This window comes from Stegostoma tigrinum, unplaced genomic scaffold (assembly GCF_030684315.1).
Source record: "Stegostoma tigrinum isolate sSteTig4 unplaced genomic scaffold, sSteTig4.hap1 scaffold_380, whole genome shotgun sequence".
Taxonomy (NCBI): Eukaryota; Metazoa; Chordata; class Chondrichthyes; order Orectolobiformes; family Stegostomatidae; genus Stegostoma; species Stegostoma tigrinum.
In genome coordinates, this window is record NW_026728308.1 from 95001 (window position 1) to 110521 (window position 15521).

Genomic DNA, 15521 nt, shown 5'->3' on the forward strand with positions numbered 1-15521 from the left:
AGAAGTCAGTAACCAACGGGAGAAATCAGTAACCAAAGGGAGAAGTCAGTAACCAACGGGAGAAATCAGTAACCAAAGGGAGAAGTCAGTAACCAACGGGAGAAATCAGTAACCAACAAGAGAAATGAGTAACCAACGGGAGAAATCAGTAACCAAAGGGAGAAGTCAGTAACCAACGGGAGAAATCAGTAACCAAGCTTATTTTTGGTTGGTTACTGACTTCTCCGTTCAACTTGGAGCTGCCCTTGTGCACGATCAAGGAGGGGTATTATCCGCCACGGGGGCTTAATTTTCGCCTAAGGGGAGCGATTTGGAGGCCGTGGCCGGGTGAGGCGCGCCTCTCGAAGGGGAGGAATTTGAATTTCGGCTGCATTGAGGGTAGCTGCCCCGCTGTGGTGGTTTTTCGGAGCCTGAGCCCGAGCGGGGCGTCGGTTCCCGAGGTGGGCAGGAGTCGCTGTGCCCGTGAGGCTGCCTGGCCGAGTCGGAGTGCTGTGGGACGGCGGGGAGCGGGTTTTCCCGGGCGAGGGGGCGATCCCGAGGAAGGGGAGCGATTTGGAGGCCGTGGCCGGGTGAGGCGCGCCTTTCGGAGGGGAGGAATTTGAATTTCGGCTGCATTGAGGGTAGCTGCCCGCTGTTGTGGGTTTTCGGAGCCTGAGCCCGAGCGGGGCGTCGGTTCCCGAGGTGGGCAGGAGTCGCTGTGCCCGTGAGGCTGCCTGGCCGAGTCGGAGTGCTGTGGGACGGCGGGGAGCGGGTTTTCCCGGGCGAGGGGCCGATCCCGAGGAAGGGGAGCAGTTCCGAGGCCGTGGCCGGGTGAGGCGCGCCTTTCGGAGGGGAGGAGTTTGAATTTCGGCTGCATTGAGGGTAGCTGCCCCGCTGTGGTGGTTTTTCGGAGCCTGAGCCCGAGCGGGGCGTCGGTTCCCGAGGTGGGCAGGAGTCGCTGTGCCCGTGAGGCTGCCTGGCCGAGTCGGAGTGCTGTGGGACGGCGGGGAGCGGTTTTTCCCGGGCGAGGGGGCGACCCCGAGGAACTCGGCCGGCGGGGAGGCGTTCCGGCCCGGGCGAGGGGCGCGGACCCGACCGGAGACGTCCAAAACCTTGAAAGGGGTAAGCGGGAAAAGGTCAGCAAAGTGCCCGAAGCAGTAAGGCGAAAAAGCCGTCGGAACCTCCGAAAATGTCCAAAAGCGTGAAATCAGTAACCAGGAAAATGCATAAAAATGGCCAAAAGTGTGAAATCAGTAAGCAGGAAAAGTCGGGAAAAGTGTCTAAAAATGCTTGGAAATCTGAGGAAAATGCCCGAAAATGAGGCCCCTCGGTCGGGAGGAGGAAGTCGAAAATCCCCGTGCCCGACGAGGGAAGTCAGTAACCAGAAGGAAAAACTTAGAAAAAAATTCTAAGTGTCAAAAAAAATTCTAAGTGTCAAAAAAAATTCTAAGTGTCAAAAAAAATTCTAAGTGTCAAAAAGAATTCTAAGTGTCAAAAAAATTCTAAGTGTCAAAAAAATTCTAAGTGTCAAAAAAAATTCTAAGTGTCAAAAAGAATTCTAAGTGTCAAAAAAAATTCTAAGTGTCAAAAAAAATTCTAAGTGTCAAAAAAAATTCTAAGTGTCAAAAAAAATTCTAAGTGTCAAAAAAAATTCTAAGTGTCAAAAAAAATTCTAAGTGTCAAAAAAATTCTAAGTGTCAAAAAAAATTCTAAGTGTCAAAAAAAATTCTAAGTGTCAAAAAAAATTCTAAGTGTCAAAAAAAATTCTAAGTGTCAAAAAAATTCTAAGTGTCAAAAAAAATTCTAAGTGTCAAAAAAAATTCTAAGTGTCAAAAAAAATTCTAAGTGTCAAAAAGAATTCTAAGTGTCAAAAAAAATTCTAAGTGTCAGAAAGGGAAATGAGTAACCAAGAAGAGAAATGAGTAACCAAGAAATCAGTAACCAACAGGAGAAATGAGTAACCAAGAAGAGAAATGAGTAACCAAGAAATCAGTAACCAACAGGAGAAATGAGTAACCAACGGGAGAAATGAGTAACCAACGGGAGAAATGAGTAACCAACGGGAGAAGTCAGTAACCAACGGGAGAAATCAGTAACCAAAGGGAGAAGTCAGTAACCAACGGGAGAAATCAGTAACCAACAAGAGAAATGAGTAACCAACGGGAGAAATCAGTAACCAAAGGGAGAAGTCAGTAACCAACGGGAGAAATCAGTAACCAAGCTTATTTTTGGTTGGTTACTGACTTCTCCGTTCAACTTGGAGCTGCCCTTGTGCACGATCAAGGAGGGGTATTATCCGCCACGGGGGCTTAATTTTCGCCTAAGGGGAGCGATTTGGAGGCCGTGGCCGGGTGAGGCGCGCCTCTCGAAGGGGAGGGATTTGAATTTCGGCTGCATTGAGGGTAGCTGCCCGCTGTTGTGGGTTTTTGGAGCCTGAGCCCGTTCAACTTGGAGCTGCCCTTGTGCACGATCAAGGAGGGGTATTATCGGCCACGGGGGCTTAATTTTCGCCTAAGGGGAGCGATTTGGAGGCCGTGGCCGGGTGAGGCGCGCCTTTCGAAGGGGAGGGATTTGAATTTCGGCTGCATTGAGGGTAGCTGCCCGCTGTTGTGGGTTTTTGGAGCCTGAGCCCGTTCAACTTGGAGCTGCCCTTGTGCACGATCAAGGAGGGGTATTATCGGCCACGGGGGCTTAATTTTCGCCTAAGGGGAGCGATTTGGAGGCCGTGGCCGGGTGAGGCGCGCCTCTCGAAGGGGAGGGATTTGAATTTCGGCTGCATTGAGGGTAGCTGCCCGCTGTTGTGGGTTTTTGGAGCCTGAGCCCGTTCAACTTGGAGCTGCCCTTGTGCACGATCAAGGAGGGGTATTATCGGCCACGGGGGCTTAATTTTCGCCTAAGGGGAGCGATTTGGAGGCCGTGGCCGGGTGAGGCGCGCCTTTCGAAGGGGAGGGATTTGAATTTCGGCTGCATTGAGGGTAGCTGCCCGCTGTTGTGGGTTTTTGGAGCCTGAGCCCGTTCAACTTGGAGCTGCCCTTGTGCACGATCAAGGAGGGGTATTATCGGCCACGGGGGCTTAATTTTCGCCTAAGGGGAGCGATTTGGAGGCCGTGGCCGGGTGAGGCGCGCCTCTCGAAGGGGAGGAATTTGAATTTCGGCTGCATTGAGGGTAGCTGCCCCGCTGTGGTGGTTTTTCGGAGCCTGAGCCCGTTCAACTTGGAGCTGCCCTTGTGCACGATCAAGGAGGGGTATTATCGGCCACGGGGGCTTAATTTTCGCCTAAGGGGAGCGATTTGGAGGCCGTGGCCGGGTGAGGCGCGCCTTTCGAAGGGGAGGGATTTGAATTTCGGCTGCATTGAGGGTAGCTGCCCGCTGTTGTGGGTTTTTGGAGCCTGAGCCCGTTCAACTTGGAGCTGCCCTTGTGCACGATCAAGGAGGGGTATTATCGGCCACGGGGGCTTAATTTTCGCCTAAGGGGAGCGATTTGGAGGCCGTGGCCGGGTGAGGCGCGCCTTTCGAAGGGGAGGGATTTGAATTTCGGCTGCATTGAGGGTAGCTGCCCGCTGTTGTGGGTTTTTGGAGCCTGAGCCCGTTCAACTTGGAGCTGCCCTTGTGCACGATCAAGGAGGGGTATTATCGGCCACGGGGGCTTAATTTTCGCCTAAGGGGAGCGATTTGGAGGCCGTGGCCGGGTGAGGCGCGCCTTTCGAAGGGGAGGGATTTGAATTTCGGCTGCATTGAGGGTAGCTGCCCGCTGTTGTGGGTTTTTGGAGCCTGAGCCCGTTCAACTTGGAGCTGCCCTTGTGCACGATCAAGGAGGGGTATTATCGGCCACGGGGGCTTAATTTTCGCCTAAGGGGAGCGATTTGGAGGCCGTGGCCGGGTGAGGCGCGCCTTTCGAAGGGGAGGGATTTGAATTTCGGCTGCATTGAGGGTAGCTGCCCGCTGTTGTGGGTTTTTGGAGCCTGAGCCCGTTCAACTTGGAGCTGCCCTTGTGCACGATCAAGGAGGGGTATTATCGGGCACGGGGGCTTAATTTTCGCCTAAGGGGAGCGATTTGGAGGCCGTGGCCGGGTGAGGCGCGCCTTTCGAAGGGGAGGGATTTGAATTTCGGCTGCATTGAGGGTAGCTGCCCGCTGTTGTGGGTTTTTGGAGCCTGAGCCCGTTCAACTTGGAGCTGCCCTTGTGCACGATCAAGGAGGGGTATTATCCGCCACGGGGGCTTAATTTTCGCCTAAGGGGAGCGATTTGGAGGCCGTGGCCGGGTGAGGCGCGCCTTTCGAAGGGGAGGGATTTGAATTTCGGCTGCATTGAGGGTAGCTGCCCGCTGTTGTGGGTTTTCGGAGCCTGAGCCCGTTCAACTTGGAGCTGCCCTTGTGCACGATCAAGGAGGGGTATTATCCGCCACGGGGGCTTAATTTTCGCCTAAGGGGAGCGATTTGGAGGCCGTGGCCGGGTGAGGCGCGCCTTTCGAAGGGGAGGAATTTCAATTTCGGCTGCATTGAGGGTAGCTGCCCGCTGTTGTGGGTTTTTGGAGCCTGAGCACGACCGGGGCGTCGGTTCTCGAGGTGGGCAGGAGTCGCTGTGCCCGTGAGGCTGCCTGGCCGAGTCGGAGTGCTGTGGGACGGCGGGCGGTGGTATTTAACCGGGCGAGGGGGCGATCCCGAGGAAGGGGAGCAATTTGGAGGCCGTGGCCGGGTGAGGCGCGCCTATCGAAGGGGAGGAATTTGAATTTCGGCTGCAGTGAGGGGAGCAATGAGTAGCCAAGAAGTGAAATGAGTTACCAAGAAATCAGTAACCAATGGGAGAAATGAGTAACCAAGAATAGAAATGAGGATCCAAGAAATGAGCGACCAAGAAGAGAAATGAGTAACCAAGAAATCAGTAACCAACAGGAGAAATGAGTAACCAAGAAATCAGTAACCAAGAAGGGAAATGAGTAACCAAGAAATCAATAACCAAGAAGAGAAATGAGTAAACAAGAAGTCAGTAACCAACGGGAGAAATGAGTAACCAAGAAATCAGTAAGCAAGAAGAGAAATGAGTAACCAACAGGAGAAATGAGTAACCAACGGGAGAAATGAGTAACCAACGGGAGAAATGAGTAACCAACGGGAGAAGTCAGTAACCAACGGGAGAAATGAGTAACCAAGAAGAGAAATGAGTAACCAAGAAATCAGTAACCAACAGGAGAAATGAGTAACCAAGAAGAGAAATGAGTAACCAAGAAGTCAGTAACCAAGGGGAGAAATGAGTAACCAGGAAATCAGTAAGCAAGAAGAGAAATGAGTAACCAAGAAATCAATAACCAAGAAGCGAAATGAGTAACCAACAAGCCAGTAACCAACGGGAGAAATGAGTAACCAAGAAGAGAAATGAGTAACCAAGAAATCAGTAACCAAGAACATAAATGAGTAACCAAGAAGTCAGTAACCAACGGGAGAAATGAGTAACCAAGAAGAGAAATGAGTAACCAAGAAATCAGTAACCAAGAAGAGAAATGAGTAACCAAGAAGTCAGTAACCAACGGGAGAAATGAGTAACCAACAGGAGAAATGAGTAACCAAGAAATCAGTAACCAACAGGAGAAATGAGTAACCAACAGGAGAAATGAGTAACCAAGAAGAGAAATGAGTAACCAAGAAATCAGTAACCAACAGGAGAAATGAGTAACCAAGAAGAGAAATGAGTAACCAAGAAATCAGTAACCAACAGGCGAAATGAGTAACCAACGGGAGAAATGAGTAACCAAGAAATCAGTAACCAAGAAGAGAAATGAGTAACCAAGAAGTCAGTAACCAACGGGAGAAATGAGTAACCAAGAAGAGAAATGAGTAACCAAGAAATCAGTAACCAACAGGAGAAATGAGTAACCAACAGGAGAAATGAGTAACCAAGAAGAGAAATGAGTAACCAAGAAATCAGTAACCAACAGGAGAAATGAGTAACCAACGGGAGAAATGAGTAACCAAGAAATCAGTCACCAACAGGAGAAATGAGTAACCAACGGGAGAAATGAGTAACCAACGGGAGAAGTCAGTAACCAACGGGAGAAATCAGTAACCAAAGGGAGAAGTCAGTAACCAACGGGAGAAATCAGTAACCAAAGGGAGAAGTCAGTAACCAACGGGAGAAATCAGTAACCAACGGGAGAAGTCAGTAACCAACAAGAGAAATGAGTAACCAACGGGAGAAATCAGTAACCAAAGGGAGAAGTCAGTAACCAACGGGAGAAATCAGTAACCAAGCTTATTTTTGGTTGGTTACTGACTTCTCCGTTCAACTTGGAGCTGCCCTTGTGCACGATCAAGGAGGGGTATTATCGGCCACGGGGGCTTAATTTTCGCCTAAGGGGAGCGATTTGGAGGCCGTGGCCGGGTGAGGCGCGCCTTTCGAAGGGGAGGAATTTCAATTTCGGCTGCATTGAGGGTAGCTGCCCGCTGTTGTGGGTTTTTGGAGCCTGAGCCCGAGCGGGCCGTCGGTTCCCGAGGTGGGCAGGAGTCGCTGTGTCCATTCAACTTGGAGCTGCCCTTGTGCACGATCAAGGAGGGGTATTATCCGCCACGGGGGCTTAATTTTCGCCTAAGGGGAGCGATTTGGAGGCCGTGGCCGGGTGAGGCGCGCCTTTCGAAGGGGAGGAATTTGAATTTCGGCTGCATTGAGGGTAGCTGCCCGCTGTTGTGGGTTTTTGGAGCCTGAGCCCGTTCAACTTGGAGCTGCCCTTGTGCACGATCAAGGAGGGGTATTATCGGCCACGGGGGCTTAATTTTCGCCTAAGGGGAGCGATTTGGAGGCCGTGGCCGGGTGAGGCGCGCCTTTCGAAGGGGAGGGATTTGAATTTCGGCTGCATTGAGGGTAGCTGCCCGCTGTTGTGGGTTTTTGGAGCCTGAGCCCGTTCAACTTGGAGCTGCCCTTGTGCACGATCAAGGAGGGGTATTATCGGCCACGGGGGCTTAATTTTCGCCTAAGGGGAGCGATTTGGAGGCCGTGGCCGGGTGAGGCGCGCCTTTCGAAGGGGAGGGATTTGAATTTCGGCTGCATTGAGGGTAGCTGCCCGCTGTTGTGGGTTTTTGGAGCCTGAGCCCGTTCAACTTGGAGCTGCCCTTGTGCACGATCAAGGAGGGGTATTATCGGCCACGGGGGCTTAATTTTCGCCTAAGGGGAGCGATTTGGAGGCCGTGGCCGGGTGAGGCGCGCCTTTCGAAGGGGAGGGATTTGAATTTCGGCTGCATTGAGGGTAGCTGCCCGCTGTTGTGGGTTTTTGGAGCCTGAGCCCGTTCAACTTGGAGCTGCCCTTGTGCACGATCAAGGAGGGGTATTATCGGCCACGGGGGCTTAATTTTCGCCTAAGGGGAGCGATTTGGAGGCCGTGGCCGGGTGAGGCGCGCCTCTCGAAGGGGAGGGATTTGAATTTCGGCTGCATTGAGGGTAGCTGCCCGCTGTTGTGGGTTTTTGGAGACTGAGCCCGTTCAACTTGGAGCTGCCCTTGTGCACGATCAAGGAGGGGTATTATCGGCCACGGGGGCTTAATTTTCGCCTAAGGGGAGCGATTTGGAGGCCGTGGCCGGGTGAGGCGCGCCTCTCGAAGGGGAGGGATTTGAATTTCGGCTGCATTGAGGGTAGCTGCCCCGCTGTGGTGGTTTTTCGGAGCCTGAGCCCGAGCGGGGCGTCGGTTCCCGAGGTGGGCAGGAGTCGCTGTGCCCGTGAGGCTGCCTGGCCGAGTCGGAGTGCTGTGGGACGGCGGGGAGCGGGTTTTCCCGGGCGAGGGGGCGATCCCGAGGAAGGGGAGCGATTTGGAGGCCGTGGCCGGGTGAGGCGCGCCTTTCGGAGGGGAGGAATTTGAATTTCGGCTGCATTGAGGGTAGCTGCCCGCTGTTGTGGGTTTTCGGAGCCTGAGCCCGAGCGGGGCGTCGGTTCCCGAGGTGGGCAGGAGTCGCTGTGCCCGTGAGGCTGCCTGGCCGAGTCGGAGTGCTGTGGGACGGCGGGGAGCGGGTTTTCCCGGGCGAGGGGCCGATCCCGAGGAAGGGGAGCAGTTCCGAGGCCGTGGCCGGGTGAGGCGCGCCTTTCGGAGGGGAGGAGTTTGAATTTCGGCTGCATTGAGGGTAGCTGCCCCGCTGTGGTGGTTTTTCGGAGCCTGAGCCCGAGCGGGGCGTCGGTTCCCGAGGTGGGCAGGAGTCGCTGTGCCCGTGAGGCTGCCTGGCCGAGTCGGAGTGCTGTGGGACGGCGGGGAGCGGTTTTTCCCGGGCGAGGGGGCGACCCCGAGGAACTCGGCCGGCGGGGAGGCGTTCCGGCCCGGGCGAGGGGCGCGGACCCGACCGGAGACGTCCAAAACCTTGAAAGGGGTAAGCGGGAAAAGGTCAGCAAAGTGCCCGAAGCAGTAAGGCGAAAAAGCCGTCGGAACCTCCGAAAATGTCCAAAAGCGTGAAATCAGTAACCAGGAAAATGCATAAAAATGGCCAAAAGTGTGAAATCAGTAAGCAGGAAAAGTCGGGAAAAGTGTCTAAAAATGCTTGGAAATCTGAGGAAAATGCCCGAAAATGAGGCCCCTCGGTCGGGAGGAGGAAGTCGAAAATCCCCGTGCCCGACGAGGGAAGTCAGTAACCAGAAGGAAAAACTTAGAAAAAAATTCTAAGTGTCAAAAAAAATTCTAAGTGTCAAAAAAAATTCTAAGTGTCAAAAAAAATTCTAAGTGTCAAAAAAATTCTAAGTGTCAAAAAAATTCTAAGTGTCAAAAAAAATTCTAAGTGTCAAAAAGAATTCTAAGTGTCAAAAAAAATTCTAAGTGTCAAAAAAAATTCTAAGTGTCAAAAAAATTCTAAGTGTCAAAAAAAATTCTAAGTGTCAAAAAAAATTCTAAGTGTCAAAAAAAATTCTAAGTGTCAAAAAAAATTCTAAGTGTCAAAAAAAATTCTAAGTGTCAAAAAAAATTCTAAGTGTCAAAAAAAATTCTAAGTGTCAAAAAAAATTCTAAGTGTCAAAAAGAATTCTAAGGGTCAAAAAAAATTCTAAGTGTCAAAAAAAATTCTAAGTGTCAAAAAGAATTCTAAGTGTCAAAAAAAATTCTAAGTGTCAAAAAGAATTCTAAGTGTCAAAAAAAATTCTAAGTGTCAGAAAGGGAAATGAGTAACCAAGAAGAGAAATGAGTAACCAAGAAATCAGTAACCAACAGGAGAAATGAGTAACCAAGAAGAGAAATGAGTAACCAAGAAATCAGTAACCAACAGGAGAAATGAGTAACCAACGGGAGAAATGAGTAACCAACGGGAGAAATGAGTAACCAACGGGAGAAGTCAGTAACCAACGGGAGAAATCAGTAACCAAAGGGAGAAGTCAGTAACCAACGGGAGAAATCAGTAACCAACAAGAGAAATGAGTAACCAACGGGAGAAATCAGTAACCAAAGGGAGAAGTCAGTAACCAACGGGAGAAATCAGTAACCAAGCTTATTTTTGGTTGGTTACTGACTTCTCCGTTCAACTTGGAGCTGCCCTTGTGCACGATCAAGGAGGGGTATTATCGGCCACGGGGGCTTAATTTTCGCCTAAGGGGAGCGATTTGGAGGCCGTGGCCGGGTGAGGCGCGCCTTTCGAAGGGGAGGGATTTGAATTTCGGCTGCATTGAGGGTAGCTGCCCGCTGTTGTGGGTTTTTGGAGCCTGAGCCCGTTCAACTTGGAGCTGCCCTTGTGCACGATCAAGGAGGGGTATTATCGGCCACGGGGGCTTAATTTTCGCCTAAGGGGAGCGATTTGGAGGCCGTGGCCGGGTGAGGCGCGCCTCTCGAAGGGGAGGGATTTGAATTTCGGCTGCATTGAGGGTAGCTGCCCGCTGTTGTGGGTTTTTGGAGCCTGAGCCCGTTCAACTTGGAGCTGCCCTTGTGCACGATCAAGGAGGGGTATTATCGGCCACGGGGGCTTAATTTTCGCCTAAGGGGAGCGATTTGGAGGCCGTGGCCGGGTGAGGCGCGCCTCTCGAAGGGGAGGAATTTGAATTTCGGCTGCATTGAGGGTAGCTGCCCCGCTGTGGTGGTTTTTCGGAGCCTGAGCCCGAGCGGGGCGTCGGTTCCCGAGGTGGGCAGGAGTCGCTGTGCCCGTGAGGCTGCCTGGCCGAGTCGGAGTGCTGTGGGACGGCGGGGAGCGGGTTTTCCCGGGCGAGGGGCCGATCCCGAGGAAGGGGAGCGGTTCCGAGGCCGTGGCCGGGTGAGGCGCGCCTCTCGAAGGGGAGGAATTTGAATTTCGGCTGCATTGAGGGTAGCTGCCCCGCTGTGGTGGTTTTTCGGAGCCTGAGCCCGAGCGGGGCGTCGGTTCCCGAGGTGGGCAGGAGTCGCTGTGCCCGTGAGGCTGCCTGGCCGAGTCGGAGTGCTGTGGGACGGCGGGGAGCGGGTTTTCCCTGGCGAGGGGGCGACCCCGAGGAACTCGGCCGGCGGGGAGGCGTTCCGGCCCGGGCGAGGGGCGCGGACCCGACCGGAGACGTCCAAAACCTTGAAAGGGGTAAGCGGGAAAAGGTCAGCAAAGTGCCCGAAGCAGTAAGGCGAAAAAGCCGTCGGAACCTCCGAAAATGTCCAAAAGCGTGAAATCAGTAACCAGGAAAATGCATAAAAATGGCCAAAAGTGTCAAATCAGTAAGCAGGAAAAGTCGGGAAAAGTGTCTAAAAATGCTTGGAAATCTGAGGAAAATGCCCGAAAATGAGGCCCCTCGGTCGGGAGGAGGAAGTCGAAAATCCCCGTGCCCGACGAGGGAAGTCAGTAACCAGAAGGAAAAACTTAGAAAAAAATTCTAAGTGTCAAAAAAAATTCTAAGTGTCAAAAAAAATTCTAAGTGTCAAAAAAAATTCTAAGTGTCAAAAAGAATTCTAAGTGTCAAAAAAATTCGAAGTGTCAAAAAAAATTCTAAGTGTCAAAAAAAATTCTAAGTGTCAAAAAAAATTCTAAGTGTCAAAAAAAATTCTAAGTGTCAAAAAAATTCTAAGTGTCAAAAAAAATTCTAAGTGTCAAAAAAAATTCTAAGTGTCAAAAAAAATTCTAAGTGTCAAAAAAAATTCTAAGTGTCAAAAAGAATTCTAAGTGTCAAAAAAAATTCTAAGTGTCAGAAAGGGAAATGAGTAACCAAGAAGAGAAATGAGTAACCAAGAAATCAGTAACCAACAGGAGAAATGAGTAACCAAGAAGAGAAATGAGTAACCAAGAAATCAGTAACCAACAGGAGAAATGAGTAACCAACGGGAGAAATGAGTAACCAACGGGAGAAATGAGTAACCAACGGGAGAAGTCAGTAACCAACGGGAGAAATCAGTAACCAAAGGGAGAAGTCAGTAACCAACGGGAGAAATCAGTAACCAACAAGAGAAATGAGTAACCAACGGGAGAAATCAGTAACCAAAGGGAGAAGTCAGTAACCAACGGGAGAAATCAGTAACCAAGCTTATTTTTGGTTGGTTACTGACTTCTCCGTTCAACTTGGAGCTGCCCTTGTGCACGATCAAGGAGGGGTATTATCCGCCACGGGGGCTTAATTTTCGCCTAAGGGGAGCGATTTGGAGGCCGTGGCCGGGTGAGGCGCGCCTTTCGAAGGGGAGGGATTTGAATTTCGGCTGCATTGAGGGTAGCTGCCCGCTGTTGTGGGTTTTTGGAGCCTGAGCCCGAGCGGGGCGTCGGTTCCCGAGGTGGGCAGGAGTCGCTGTGCCCGTGAGGCTGCCTGGCCGAGTCGGAGTGCTGTGGGACGGCGGGGAGCGGGTTTTCCCGGGCGAGGGGCCGATCCCGAGGAAGGGGAGCAGTTCCGAGGCCGTGGCCGGGTGAGGCGCGCCTTTCGGAGGGGAGGAGTTTGAATTTCGGCTGCATTGAGGGTAGCTGCCCCGCTGTGGTGGTTTTTCGGAGCCTGAGCCCGAGCGGGGCGTCGGTTCCCGAGGTGGGCAGGAGTCGCTGTGCCCGTGAGGCTGCCTGGCCGAGTCGGAGTGCTGTGGGACGGCGGGGAGCGGTTTTTCCCGGGCGAGGGGGCGACCCCGAGGAACTCGGCCGGCGGGGAGGCGTTCCGGCCCGGGCGAGGGGCGCGGACCCGACCGGAGACGTCCAAAACCTTGAAAGGGGTAAGCGGGAAAAGGTCAGCAAAGTGCCCGAAGCAGTAAGGCGAAAAAGCCGTCGGAACCTCCGAAAATGTCCAAAAGCGTGAAATCAGTAACCAGGAAAATGCATAAAAATGGCCAAAAGTGTGAAATCAGTAAGCAGGAAAAGTCGGGAAAAGTGTCTAAAAATGCTTGGAAATCTGAGGAAAATGCCCGAAAATGAGGCCCCTCGGTCGGGAGGAGGAAGTCGAAAATCCCCGTGCCCGACGAGGGAAGTCAGTAACCAGAAGGAAAAACTTAGAAAAAAATTCTAAGTGTCAAAAAAAATTCTAAGTGTCAAAAAAAATTCTAAGTGTCAAAAAAAATTCTAAGTGTCAAAAAGAATTCTAAGTGTCAAAAAAATTCTAAGTGTCAAAAAAATTCTAAGTGTCAAAAAAAATTCTAAGTGTCAAAAAGAATTCTAAGTGTCAAAAAAAATTCTAAGTGTCAAAAAAAATTCTAAGTGTCAAAAAAAATTCTAAGTGTCAAAAAAAATTCTAAGTGTCAAAAAAAATTCTAAGTGTCAAAAAAAATTCTAAGTGTCAAAAAAATTCTAAGTGTCAAAAAAAATTCTAAGTGTCAAAAAAAATTCTAAGTGTCAAAAAAAATTCTAAGTGTCAAAAAAAATTCTAAGTGTCAAAAAAATTCTAAGTGTCAAAAAAAATTCTAAGTGTCAAAAAGAATTCTAAGTGTCAAAAAAAATTCTAAGTGTCAAAAAGAATTCTAAGTGTCAAAAAAAATTCTAAGTGTCAGAAAGGGAAATGAGTAACCAAGAAGAGAAATGAGTAACCAAGAAATCAGTAACCAACAGGAGAAATGAGTAACCAAGAAGAGAAATGAGTAACCAAGAAATCAGTAACCAACAGGAGAAATGAGTAACCAACGGGAGAAATGAGTAACCAACGGGAGAAATGAGTAACCAACGGGAGAAGTCAGTAACCAACGGGAGAAATCAGTAACCAAAGGGAGAAGTCAGTAACCAACGGGAGAAATCAGTAACCAACAAGAGAAATGAGTAACCAACGGGAGAAATCAGTAACCAAAGGGAGAAGTCAGTAACCAACGGGAGAAATCAGTAACCAAGCTTATTTTTGGTTGGTTACTGACTTCTCCGTTCAACTTGGAGCTGCCCTTGTGCACGATCAAGGAGGGGTATTATCCGCCACGGGGGCTTAATTTTCGCCTAAGGGGAGCGATTTGGAGGCCGTGGCCGGGTGAGGCGCGCCTTTCGAAGGGGAGGGATTTGAATTTCGGCTGCATTGAGGGTAGCTGCCCGCTGTTGTGGGTTTTTGGAGCCTGAGCCCGTTCAACTTGGAGCTGCCCTTGTGCACGATCAAGGAGGGGTATTATCGGCCACGGGGGCTTAATTTTCGCCTAAGGGGAGCGATTTGGAGGCCGTGGCCGGGTGAGGCGCGCCTTTCGAAGGGGAGGGATTTGAATTTCGGCTGCATTGAGGGTAGCTGCCCGCTGTTGTGGGTTTTTGGAGCCTGAGCCCGTTCAACTTGGAGCTGCCCTTGTGCACGATCAAGGAGGGGTATTATCGGCCACGGGGGCTTAATTTTCGCCTAAGGGGAGCGATTTGGAGGCCGTGGCCGGGTGAGGCGCGCCTTTCGAAGGGGAGGGATTTGAATTTCGGCTGCATTGAGGGTAGCTGCCCGCTGTTGTGGGTTTTTGGAGCCTGAGCCCGAGCGGGGCGTCGGTTCCCGAGGTGGGCAGGAGTCGCTGTGCCCGTGAGGCTGCCTGGCCGAGTCGGAGTGCTGTGGGACGGCGGGGAGCGGGTTTTCCCGGGCGAGGGGCCGATCCCGAGGAAGGGGAGCAGTTCCGAGGCCGTGGCCGGGTGAGGCGCGCCTCTCGAAGGGGAGGAATTTGAATTTCGGCTGCATTGAGGGTAGCTGCCCCGCTGTGGTGGTTTTTCGGAGCCTGAGCCCGAGCGGGGCGTCGGTTCCCGAGGTGGGCAGGAGTCGCTGTGCCCGTGAGGCTGCCTGGCCGAGTCGGAGTGCTGTGGGACGGCGGGGAGCGGGTTTTCCCGGGCGAGGGGGCGATCCCGAGGAAGGGGAGCGATTTGGAGGCCGTGGCCGGGTGAGGCGCGCCTTTCGGAGGGGAGGAATTTGAATTTCGGCTGCATTGAGGGTAGCTGCCCGCTGTTGTGGGTTTTTGGAGCCTGAGCCCGAGCGGGGCGTCGGTTCCCGAGGTGGGCAGGAGTCGCTGTGCCCGTGAGGCTGCCTGGCCGAGTCGGAGTGCTGTGGGACGGCGGGGAGCGGGTTTTCCCGGGCGAGGGGCCGATCCCGAGGAAGGGGAGCAGTTCCGAGGCCGTGGCCGGGTGAGGCGCGCCTTTCGGAGGGGAGGAGTTTGAATTTCGGCTGCATTGAGGGTAGCTGCCCCGCTGTGGTGGTTTTTCGGAGCCTGAGCCCGAGCGGGGCGTCGGTTCCCGAGGTGGGCAGGAGTCGCTGTGCCCGTGAGGCTGCCTGGCCGAGTCGGAGTGCTGTGGGACGGCGGGGAGCGGTTTTTCCCGGGCGAGGGGGCGACCCCGAGGAACTCGGCCGGCGGGGAGGCGTTCCGGCCCGGGCGAGGGGCGCGGACCCGACCGGAGACGTCCAAAACCTTGAAAGGGGTAAGCGGGAAAAGGTCAGCAAAGTGCCCGAAGCAGTAAGGCGAAAAAGCCGTCGGAACCTCCGAAAATGTCCAAAAGCGTGAAATCAGTAACCAGGAAAATGCATAAAAATGGCCAAAAGTGTGAAATCAGTAAGCAGGAAAAGTCGGGAAAAGTGTCTAAAAATGCTTGGAAATCTGAGGAAAATGCCCGAAAATGAGGCCCCTCGGTCGGGAGGAGGAAGTCGAAAATCCCCGTGCCCGACGAGGGAAGTCAGTAACCAGAAGGAAAAACTTAGAAAAAAATTCTAAGTGTCAAAAAAAATTCTAAGTGTCAAAAAAAATTCTAAGTGTCAAAAAAAATTCTAAGTGTCAAAAAGAATTCTAAGTGTCAAAAAAATTCTAAGTGTCAAAAAAATTCTAAGTGTCAAAAAAAATTCTAAGTGTCAAAAAGAATTCTAAGTGTCAAAAAAAATTCTAAGTGTCAAAAAAAATTCTAAGTGTCAAAAAGAATTCTAAGTGTCAAAAAAATTCTAAGTGTCAAAAAAATTCTAAGTGTCAAAAAAAATTCTAAGTGTCAAAAAGAATTCTAAGTGTCAAAAAAAATTCTAAGTGTCAAAAAAAATTCTAAGTGTCAAAAAAAATTCTAAGTGTCAAAAAAAATTCTAAGTGTCAAAAAAAATTCTAAGTGTCAAAAAAAATTCTAAGTGTCAAAAAAATTCTAAGTGTCAAAAAAAATTCTAAGTGTCAAAAAAAATTCTAAGTGTCAAAAAAAATTCTAAGTGTCAAAAAAAATTCTAAGTGTCAAAAAAATTCTAAGTGTCAAAAAAAATTCTAAGTGTCAAAAAAAATTCTAAGTGTC